At 48.2% G+C, this 10,435-nt stretch overlaps 1 protein-coding gene across 2 annotated transcripts in view; it reads left to right on the top strand.

Annotated features, from left to right (window-relative positions):
* The window catches only part of PACSIN2 (protein kinase C and casein kinase substrate in neurons 2), a 146,287-nt gene that overhangs the window by 261 nt on the left and 135,591 nt on the right, over positions 1-10,435 (top strand). The gene's annotated exons all lie outside the window — the stretch shown is intronic.

Here is a 10,435-nt window from a genome sequence, read left to right as displayed (position 1 = left end):
GAGCTCCGCGCCCTGAGGGAAGCGGGTCGGGCCGCGCGGAACTTCCTGTCTCCGTGGGAGGGGGCGAGTGCTCGGGGCCCAGGGGGCGCCCGGAGAAGACATCTTGGGGAGGGCGAGTGGGGTGGGCTCCGGGAAGGGGCAGGGGCCCGTGGGGGCGGCGCTGTGGGAGCGGGGCAGTTTTCCGGGGTCCGGGGCCTGCCGGAGAGAGAAGTGCAGGAGCAGGCCGTCGGGGGTTAAGGGCTGCCAATGGAGTGGGGGAGGTGTAGACAGCTGCAGAAGGCGCTAGGGCGACTTTTGGAGGGACGCGATTTGGGAGGAAGCTGGGAATCCGAGGCGTGCAGAGGTTAGGCGAGGCTGCCGGAGCAGCGCTGGAGGGGAGGCGTGGCTGGGACGCTCCGGTGAGAGGGCAGGGCTTGGTCCTGGGGTGGCCTTGGGGCCGACGCAGGACACACGCGGATGCGCTGATTTGGGGCGCTTTGATGAGCGGCCTCCATTTCCTTCCTTCCCACCCTCCCTGTCCCGGCTCTGTGTGTGTGTGTGTGTGTCTGGGGAGGGCGGGGGGAGCAAAGCCCTTACCGCAGCACGTCCTAGAGGTGGGGCCAAGCAGGAGAGGCTGGGGAGGTTTGCCCTTGTGACCCTAGTCGGAGTTTCCCCAGACTCACTGAATCAGAAATCCGAACTCCCTTACTCCTCTAGGGCTTTCAAGCCTGACCAGGCATCCTGAGAGTTCCGCGATTGGAGAGGTAGTGATTGCTGCTGCTGTTGAATTTCATTGATTCAGTGGATTTCGGCTCCATCAGAGAAAGTCGATTTTCTTTTTAGAAGGAGTTGGTTGGTCAGAGGAGCAAGCTGTGCTATTGCCTTGGGGCCCACACGGCTGCAACTTTGAGGTTTAACAGGACCTGGGGATGCCACTCTCAGCTTGGGTGGCTGAGGGAGGGTGCGTGCACGATTCCTGGATCCTGTCTTCTCGTTTTACCCCTGCCTGTCCCGTGTTTTTGTGGTTAAGGGAGTAGGCTGCTCAGAGTCTCCAGGGCTGTTTATTGTTTACCAAATACTGCCTTGTTGTCTTGATGAAAAACAAGAGACCAGCTCAAAGAGTTTGAACCTCAGCTGCAGATGGTGAGCTCACACCTTCTTCCTTCCCTCCTTTTCGGTGCCTCCCTCTGCAGTTATTCCCATGTGCTGAAGTTCTGCTTTAACCCTCCTGTGATTGCCAGGTTGGAGCCCAGGGCAAGGGAGCTGACCAGGTGTGCAGTGTTGAATGCCAGCCCTCCTGTTCTTGCCCAAGATGTTGTCATTCCACTTGATTCATGAGCCGGCCTGCATGCAGCCTCTTCATAGAGACATTGAAGCTGTGCCAGTGCAACTTGGATCTCTCTTGATTCACCTGGAAAACTTTCACTTGTGTGGACCTAAACTTAATTCTAGAGTTTGGCAGCCTCCTTGGTGAGGTTATGTTGGTTGAGATATGAGGCCACTACATCAAAAACATTTCTGTGGTATGTGGTGTGTTTTTCTTTTGACGATAGTCTTAAAGCTTTAAAGAAAGTGGCCATTAGGCTGATTATATTTATTACTTGGGAAAGTAACATAGAGAAGTAGACGAGTGATTAGGTCTGCACTCTTTATCCGCTTTTTGGGAGAAGAATAACATCTCGTTTGAATGGAAATGGTATCCTTAGCTCGTGTTGCTTTGGGACTTGGAACTTTATTACTTTTAATCTCAAATGTATGTGAAGTTGTGATGTGATATTTAAATAATCTAGGCTGGGTGGGGTGGCTCACGCCTGGGATCCCAGCACTTTGGAAGGCCGAGGCAGGCAGATCACTTGAGGTCAGAACTTAGAGACCAGCCTGGCCAACCTGGTGAAACCCCGTCTCTACTAAAGATACAAAAATTAAGGCTGGGCATGGTGCCTCACGCCTGTAATCCCAGCACTTTGGGAGGCCGAGGTGGGCGGATCACCTGAGGTCAGGAGTTCGAGACCAGCCTGACCAACATGGAGAAACCCCATGTCTACTAAAAATACAGAATTAGCCGGGCGTAGTGGTGCTCACACCTGTAATCCCAGCTACTCGGGAGGCTGAGGAAGGAGAATTGCTTGAAACCAGGAGGCAGAGGTTGTGGTGAGCCGAGATCGGGCTGTTGCACTCCAGCCTAGGCAACAAGAGCAAAACTCTGTCTCAAAAAAAAAAAAAAAAAAAAATTAATCTGGCGTGGTGGTGCACATGTGTAATCGCAGCTACTTGGGAGGCTGTGGCATGATAATTGCTTGAACCCGGAAGATGGAAGTTGCAGTGAGCCGAGATCACGCCACTGCACTCTAGCCTGGGTGACAGAGACTCTGTCTAAAAATAAATAATCTAAAAGTATGCGTATATTAAAAAAAAATAATATCTGGGTTTCCAACATAGCATTCCGCAGGGAGATCACATTGACTTTTCCCTGATCCTGGGTACCCATCCACATCTCTGATGGCCAGGCATTTCTGGAGTGGGAGCAGAAGGGCATTTGTCCTTGCTTTTTTTTTTTTCTTTTTTTTGAGACAGAGTCTCCGCCTTCCAGGTTCAAACGATTCCTCTGCCTCAGCCTCCTCAGTAGCTGGGATTACAGGTGCCTGCCACCTTGCCTGGCTAGTTTTCGTATTTTTAGTAGAGATGGGGTTTCACCATGTTGGCCAGGCTGATCTGGAACTCCTGACCTCAAGTGATCTGCCCACCTTGGCCTCGCACAAATGTCCTTGCCTTTTGTTTCTTTATACCTTGAAAGTCCGTGCTGTGTTAAGGGCGCCATGCTCTGGCTTCCTGATTCTGAAGGGGTTATCAGTGGATGATTCCGGATGTTGTGGGATGTCAACCAGATCGAAAGGTTTCTTTAATAATAGTAATGGCACCTTATGTTTAGAGTTTGCAGTGGCATTTACCAGATGCTCTCTGACCACCTTCATCTGAACCTCCCAGCTGACTCGGGCCTGCTTTATCTGCCATCAAATTATAATGGCAGCTTTGTGGAGGCCACCCTGCAGATTATGCGATTAATGACCACATTCATGTGAGCGATAGTGCTGGCTTAGTTTTTTTCCAGTTAGGTTGTTTGGAATGGTAGTTGCATACCTGAGGGCAGTGCAGCAATGCCTTAGTTACGAGGTCAGTTTGCATTCCACAGGTAGAGTCTTTCCTTATGGCCAGGGCACTGATCCCTCATATACCAGAAAGTATCATTCGTCCTTGCCCCAGATAGACTCCAGATGCATCCCAGTGGTGGTTCTTGGGTTAGTTTTGTAGGAATTTCTGCAGAATTTTGGTATTCAGATGAGTATGCTCTGTCTGTGGACTGGAGACAGGCTTCAAAGAATTCTCAAATTATTCTGCACAATGCATCATTTTTTGGTATCTCTGCAGTTCCAAGGGTAACTACTTGAGGGACAGTGGCCACCAAAGAGCACAAGTTTTGACATTTTGATGAAAACCACACATAAAACAATTAAAAACCATCTTTCCTTAAGTTACCTATTGAATTGTGTTTATTTTCATAATTGCATGTTCATCTGTTTGCTTAATAAAACTTAAAGCATCATAGAGTCTTTCTTGTTTCCTAGAATAAGGTCTTTTTTCTTTTCTTTTCTTTTTTTTTTGAGATGGAGACTTGCTTTGTCACCCAGGCTAGAGTGCAGTGGCCTGATCTCGGCTCGCTGCAAGCTCCACCTCCTGGGTTCACGCCATTCTCCTGCCTCAGCCTCCCAGGTAGCTGGAACTACAGGCGCCCGCCACCATGCCTGGCTAATTTCTGGTATTTTTAGTAGAGACAGGGTTTCACCGTGTTAGCCAAGATGGTCTCGATCTCCTGACCTTTGTAATCCACCTGCCTCAGCCTCCCAAAGTGCTGGGATTACAGGCGTGAGCCACCGTGTCTGGCTGGTCTTTTAAATTTTCAATTAAAAAATAAATAAATAAATAAATAAATATATATATGTGTGTGTATTTTAAAATAGAGATGGGATTTTTGCCATCTTTGCCAGGCTGGTCTCAAACCCCTGGCCTCAAGTGATCCTCCCATCTCGGGTTCCCAGAGTGCTAGGATTACAGGTGTGAGCTACCACACCTGGCCTATTTTCAATCCTTAAAAAATCATTTGCATGTTTCTTGACTTCAGGCACTGAACTAGACAGAGATGAGAATATAGAAATAATAAAATGGGGCTGGGCGCAGTTCTCATGCCTGTAATCCCAGCACCGTGGGAGGCTGAGGCGGGAGGATCACTTGAGGTCAGGAGTTCGAGACCAGCTTGGCCAATATGGTGAAACCCCGTCTCTGCTAAAAATACAAAAGTAGTCGGGGATGGTGGCAGGCGTCTAAAATCCCAGCTACTCGGGAGGCTGAGGCAGGAGAATCACTAAAACCCGGGAGGCAGAGGCTGCAGTGAGCCGAGATTGCGCCATTGCACTCCAGCCTGGAAGGCAGAGCAAGACTCTGTCTCAAAAAAAAGAAAAAGAAAAAGAAAAGAAATAATAAAATGATGTTTCAGTTATCAAAGATCTCTCAAGAAGCCTTGAAAACGATACATAAGGCCAGAGATTTTGCTGTACCTTTGGAAAGTGCGTGTGTGGTGGTTTATAGAATGTATTCTGTGGCCAGATAAAATTCATATGATTATTTTTCCTCCCAGGAATATGGGATAACAGAGGGGGAGGAGCATGGATGGAGACTGGGAGCCTTGGGCTCTTGTCCAGCCTTTTCCTGACTAACCCTGAGGTCTGGGACAATCCACACAGAACTCCGGGTCTCAGTTTTCACATTTGTAAATGGAAGAACTTAGAGGACTTTCCCCTTTTGCAAATCTGATAGCAGCTGTGACCCCTTCCCACGAAGAGGGGACAGCTTCATAGGCCTGAACCCAGGTTAAGAACTGAATCATTCCATCACTAAGCTCCCTCTCACCTGTGATATTCTGTAATCCTCTTTTCCGGGTCATCTTTGAGCTAATAATAATGCTGACTTGGATTTGTAGAAGGTGCACTTCCACCTCTCTTTCTTTGGTCCTCAAAACATTTCGGAGTGGTATGGGTGGTAATATTCCTTCCTGTGATGAAGAAAGTGGGCCAGGCTTGGTCAGCACGTTGATGGAGCACACAGCCAGAGGCCGTCCTGGGACCAGAACTGGGGCTCCTGGTTGCCATCCTGGGGCTTTTCCATTAGGCTTTGCTTCCTTGGTGGTTGTCATTATGAGTTATATTTGGCAGTTCAAATATCCCAGAATGTGTCACTCACAGAGGAAACTATTTGTTCATCTGCCGAAAGGACTGTTTTTCTCTCTGAGTTTGGATCACTAAACACCTTTCTGTATGTGAAAAGGCTACTCATTTGTTTTTGTTGTTTTTTCTTGCCACATTTTTCATAGGGACAGTTTGTAGGGCTTGAGTGTTTTGAGCAGACTTATTTAATGCTTATTGATGAAAGAGTACATTAAAATGACTACTTCTCAGTTCCTTAGCACTTGAGATAGTTGTGAAATAAATGTTAAGTAAAAATTCCAAATGTCTGACTTGTCCTATCCAAATATGTCCTCACAGATGAGATGCTTTCTGCAGTCAAGAGGCTCCTCCCTGGGCCCAGAGCCGCTGAATGGGTTTGAAAGTTGGGTGTGGATTGTGCCAGTGGCCAGGACTGTCCAACAGTGGCTTCTTGTGGCCTTCTGGCTAGACTCCTAACATTTTATGGACTAATTTTTTCGGTTTATTGAAAGAGTACACATTCTCAGCTGTATAAAGAGCTCATATATGTAAAAGAACACTGAACTTAGGCCGGGCGTGGTGACTCACGCCTATAATTCCAGCACTTTGGGAAGCCAAGGTGGGCAGATCACAAGGTCAGGAGTTTGAGACCAGCCTGGCCAATATGGTGAAACCCCATCTCTACTAAAAATACAAAAACTAGCTGGTCGTGGTGGCGGGCGCCTGTAGTCCCAGCTGCTGGGGAGGCTGAGGCAGGAGAATGGCTTGAATCCAGGAGGCGGAGGTTGCAGTGAGCCGAGATTGTGCTGCTACACTCCAGCCTGGGCGACAGAGCGAGACTCCGTCTCAAAAAAAAAAAAGACCACTGAACTTTAGAGCTTCACAGGTGTTAGGTGGCTTATTTCTGATGAAAATAATCATAATAAAGATGTTTTTATTTTTACTTTTTAAAATAATACTTCTGGTCTATTTCTGAAAGATGTTTTGAATACTCAGATGCGGGAGCTGATAGTACTGCACACAGTAGGCATCACTCAGTGTGGAGTGTGTGTGGAGAATCCACCTGTCTTCCTGTTGTGTCACGTGTGATGTGACTATTGATAGAGTTGCAGTCAGCTGGGGCACTCCATTAAGCTGCCCATGGAAGTACCTGCTTTTTATTTTCATTTCACTCCCTGGACTGAGAGTGTTTGGAGGATATCTCAGTGGCTCCTGTGGAGGGAGCATCTGTGGGTGGAAGGCAGCGGGCAGGGTGGGTCAGAGGGAGTGGTCCTGGCCACTGCGTGTCTGGTGCCCCTGGCTCTGCCTGCAGCTCTGGAATCTTGAGGTAAAGATGGTGGCTGCTCTGTAAAGGCAGCTCAGTATAGGCAGCAGGCCTGGAAACTATCTCTATTCATTGTGGCAGTACCAGATAGGAGTGTGTACAAAGTACTGCATGACAGGAGGGCGGGTCGCACTGTCCTCAGGACACTGCAGAGAGCTGACCTTCAGGGAGGTGACTTGGGAGGTATTGTGCGAGAGCCACAGGTGCTGTCCAGGTGGGGCCGATGGGAAGGACCATTCTGGGCAGAGCTGCAGAGCTCTGAAGAACAAGCAGTGGCTGAGAGAGAGGGCTCACACCTGTAATCCCAACACTTTGGGAAGCTGGGGTGGGTGGATCACTTGAGGCCAGGAGTTTGAGACCAGCCTGGCCAACATAGCAAAACCCTGTCTCTACTAAAAGTACAAAAATTAGCTGGGTGTGGTGGTTTGTGACTGTGATCCCAGGTACTTGGGAGGCTGAGGCGAGAGAATTGCTTGAACCTGGGAAGCAGAGATTGCAGTGAGCCAAGATAGTACGACTGCATTCCAGCCTGGGCGACAGGCGAGATTGTCTCAAAAAAAAAAAAAAAAAAGAACAAGGGGTGTGTGTGAGAGGGTGGGGGCAGAGAAGGCTTCAGGTTGTAACCTGCCTTATATTCTCCTGGAGGACAGTTCACTGGGGAGCAGCTTCTGGGTATTTAAAATACCGGGATGAAGATCTTCAGAGAAGCAAGATGTCAGTTGAGAAGTCCAGGGATGCAGATGGGGCAGGGGTAATTCAGGTTACTCAATTTCACAAAGGTCACCTCTGTCCCTGGGAGTCTCAAGGATTGCCACCTGTGTTCCTAGGAAGCAGTGGCTCCACTCCAATGAGAGGGGCTTTTCGAGTGGGAATGGCCTCAGCCTTGACTCATTCTCTTAAACTGCATTTATGTGTTTGGTTGGGAATGCAGTAACTGTGTGGGTTCTACTTCTCTTTTTTTTTCCTTAAAGTTTGAGGCGGAGTTTTGCTCTTGTTGCCCAGGCTGGAGTGCAGTGGTGCGATCTCGGCTCACTGCAACCTCCACCTCCCGGGTTCCAGCGATTCTCCTGCCTCAGCCTCCCAAGTAGCTGGGATTATAGGCATGCACCATCATGCCCAGCTAATTTTTGTATTTTTTGCAGAGATGGGGTTTTACCATGTTGGCCAGGCTGGTCTCAAACTCGTGACCTCAAATGGCCCGCCTGCCTTAGCCTCCTAAAGTGCTGGGATTTCAGGCATGAGCCACCGTGCCTGGCTGTTTCTCTTTCCGTATGGTTTATGCTTACAGATCCTTGAGGTTAGTATGTCACTTTCACTGTTAGTTCCTGCAGAAGAAAGGTAATTTTGCAATAAGGTATTGGAGGTTAGGAACATGGTTTTGGAGTCATATTGGGTGTGGGTTCGAGCTCCATCACTAGGTGACTGTGTGGCTTTTGGCCAAATGCTTCAATGTCTCCAAAACTTGAGTGTCGTAGTCAGTCGGGGCTGCTGTAATAAAGATGCGGTGGCTTGTCAACAGCAGAAATTTCTTCCTTACGGTTCAGCAGGCTGCAAGGCTGAGATCAGAGTACAGCATGGTTGGATTCTGATGAGGGTCCTTTTTCATGTTGCGGATTGCTGACTTCTTATAGCCTCACATGGCAGAAAGAAGGCGAGAGAGCTCTGGGTACTTTTTATAAAGGCACGAGTGGCCGGGTGCAGTGGCTCATTCCTGTAATCCCAACACTTTTGGAGGCTGAGGCAGGAGGATCACTTGATGCCAGGAGTTCATGGCCAGCCTGGGTAACATAGTGAGACCCCATCTCAACAAAAACTAGAAAAAAAAAGTTGTAAGAACACTAATCCCATTCATGAGGGCCCTGCCTAATTAGCTTCCAAAGGCCCTACTTCCTAATGCCATCAAACTGAGGGGCAGAATTTCAACATACGAATTTTGGGAGGATCCATACATGCAGTCCTTTGCGCCAGGATACTGAGCGCCCTGCCTCATAGGATTTTGGTGGGGCAGCATGAGGTGATGGACCCCAGGAGCCCAGCATGTGTACCTGGTCACAGTGCTCCTGCAGTCACTCTGTCACTCTACTTAAGTGAATTTGCCAGCAAACTATACCTTTAAAGTGCCCCAAGTGATTTTATCCAGTTCTATTTAAAAATCCTTCCAAAACTTTGTGGACCTTTCCTTGGTGACTGGGGGTCACGGGTGTGTGCGTGGGTTATTGGTGTGGGTGAAGCCTCCTGCCCTGCATGGACTCCCCTCGTATCCTGGCACTTACAGGGCCTGTCTTCTTCTCAGCACCTTTTGTAAGCTGCTGTTGGCACCTGGCCCGTGTGTTGGGGTGAGGGCCTGGTGATGGTCATATCCTCCCTGGGTTTTGAGGGCAGCCCTGCCATGCAGAGGCCTTGCTCTCTTCTGGGTTGGTGATTCTCTGCCTCAGTTTAATGGGATGGTTCTAGAAAGCCTGATCCTGGAATCAAGGGATGTTGCTTGACTACACTACACATAGTGACTCAGGACTGGAAGGGAGTACTGGTGATGATAGCTTATCCCTCAGTGATGAGAAATAGGACTTAGAAAGCAAATGATAAAGCTGTAAGCACTGCTCACCTGTGTGAAATTGTGTGAAGATAAGGTGCAGCAGTGATAGTTAAGGTTTTAGAATTATGGGAAGTTTCTCCTTGTTTTCCAAACTGTACCATTGCCCTTTTACTTTTAGATTAATGTTTAAGTAATAACTTTGTAATTAAAAAAAGTATAAATAAAAAGAGCTTGGTTGTCTAGGCATTTGCATTTTGCCAATAAGCTTTCCATAGCTCTCATTTTGTTTTCAGAACAGCCTTGTTGTTTTGGTTCCCTATTCATTGTTCAGAGGAGAAAGAGAGGTAGAGCTGAAGGGGTCAGTGGTTTTGCCTGAGGCCACCAGCCAAGACCCCATATGGGCCTCTGAGCCCAAGCCCAGAGCTTCCAGGGAGGCCTGTGACGGGGCCTCTGCCTGGACCTGCAGGGTGGTCTTTAGATAGGATCAACTGTGGCTAGTATTGTGAAGTTTAAATGAAATCTTCTTATTGTAAAGTGATACCCAAACCGTACTTTGTGAACATTTTCATATTTTAAACTGCATTTGTCTTTCATTATATTAAATTATGTTGTCGCCAACTGAGCGTGCCAAGATCGGGAATTGTGGTCTTCAGAGGAACCACAGAGCAGGCAGTGCGCCCCGTACAGACCTCCAAGCCTGCTATTAGTGGGTTCTGTAGCTGTCTGATTGGCTAGAACTGGCTGCCTGCTCGCCACTTAGCTCGCACGTGGTGATGCTTTAATTAAGCAATTGTGACCTTTACTCCTGCAAATGTGTCATCAGATAAGGAGTCTGGGCATGTGCCACCAAGGAGGATATGCGTGGGGGGTGTAGAGTCAGTGGTGAGGGGCTGTCTGCACAGGCCCCCGTGTTCTTAAATTTTCTGAGGGACCATTCAAGAAGCTTTACATTCCTGCCCATTTAATTCTTGCAACAAGATGGTGTTCTCTACACTTGGTGCATCAGTAAACCTAAGCTCAGAGAGATTAAGTGGCCTTCAGAGGGTCACCACCATCAGAGCTGGTGCTCTGCCTACTGAAGCCCATACTCATTTCACCTCCTCTGTCTGGCTGGAATAAGTAAGCTGTGAATTGCTCTCAGATGTGAACATCTTTAAAAGATAATAAGTCTTTCTCCTCCACCTCTGAGAAACATAGATGTGAGGCAGATTGTGTGTGTCTTTTGCTCAAAATGGGATTTATGTCTGTAACTAACTTCAACCATTATGGAAAACAGTATGGCAATTCCTCAAGGATCTAGAACTAGATGTACCATATGACCCAGCCATCCCACTACTGGGT

Source organism: Colobus angolensis, unplaced genomic scaffold, assembly GCF_000951035.1.
Source record: "Colobus angolensis palliatus isolate OR3802 unplaced genomic scaffold, Cang.pa_1.0 Scaffold239, whole genome shotgun sequence".
NCBI classification, from domain to species: domain Eukaryota; kingdom Metazoa; phylum Chordata; class Mammalia; order Primates; family Cercopithecidae; genus Colobus; species Colobus angolensis.
This window is presented reverse-complemented; position numbering and strand designations above follow the sequence as displayed.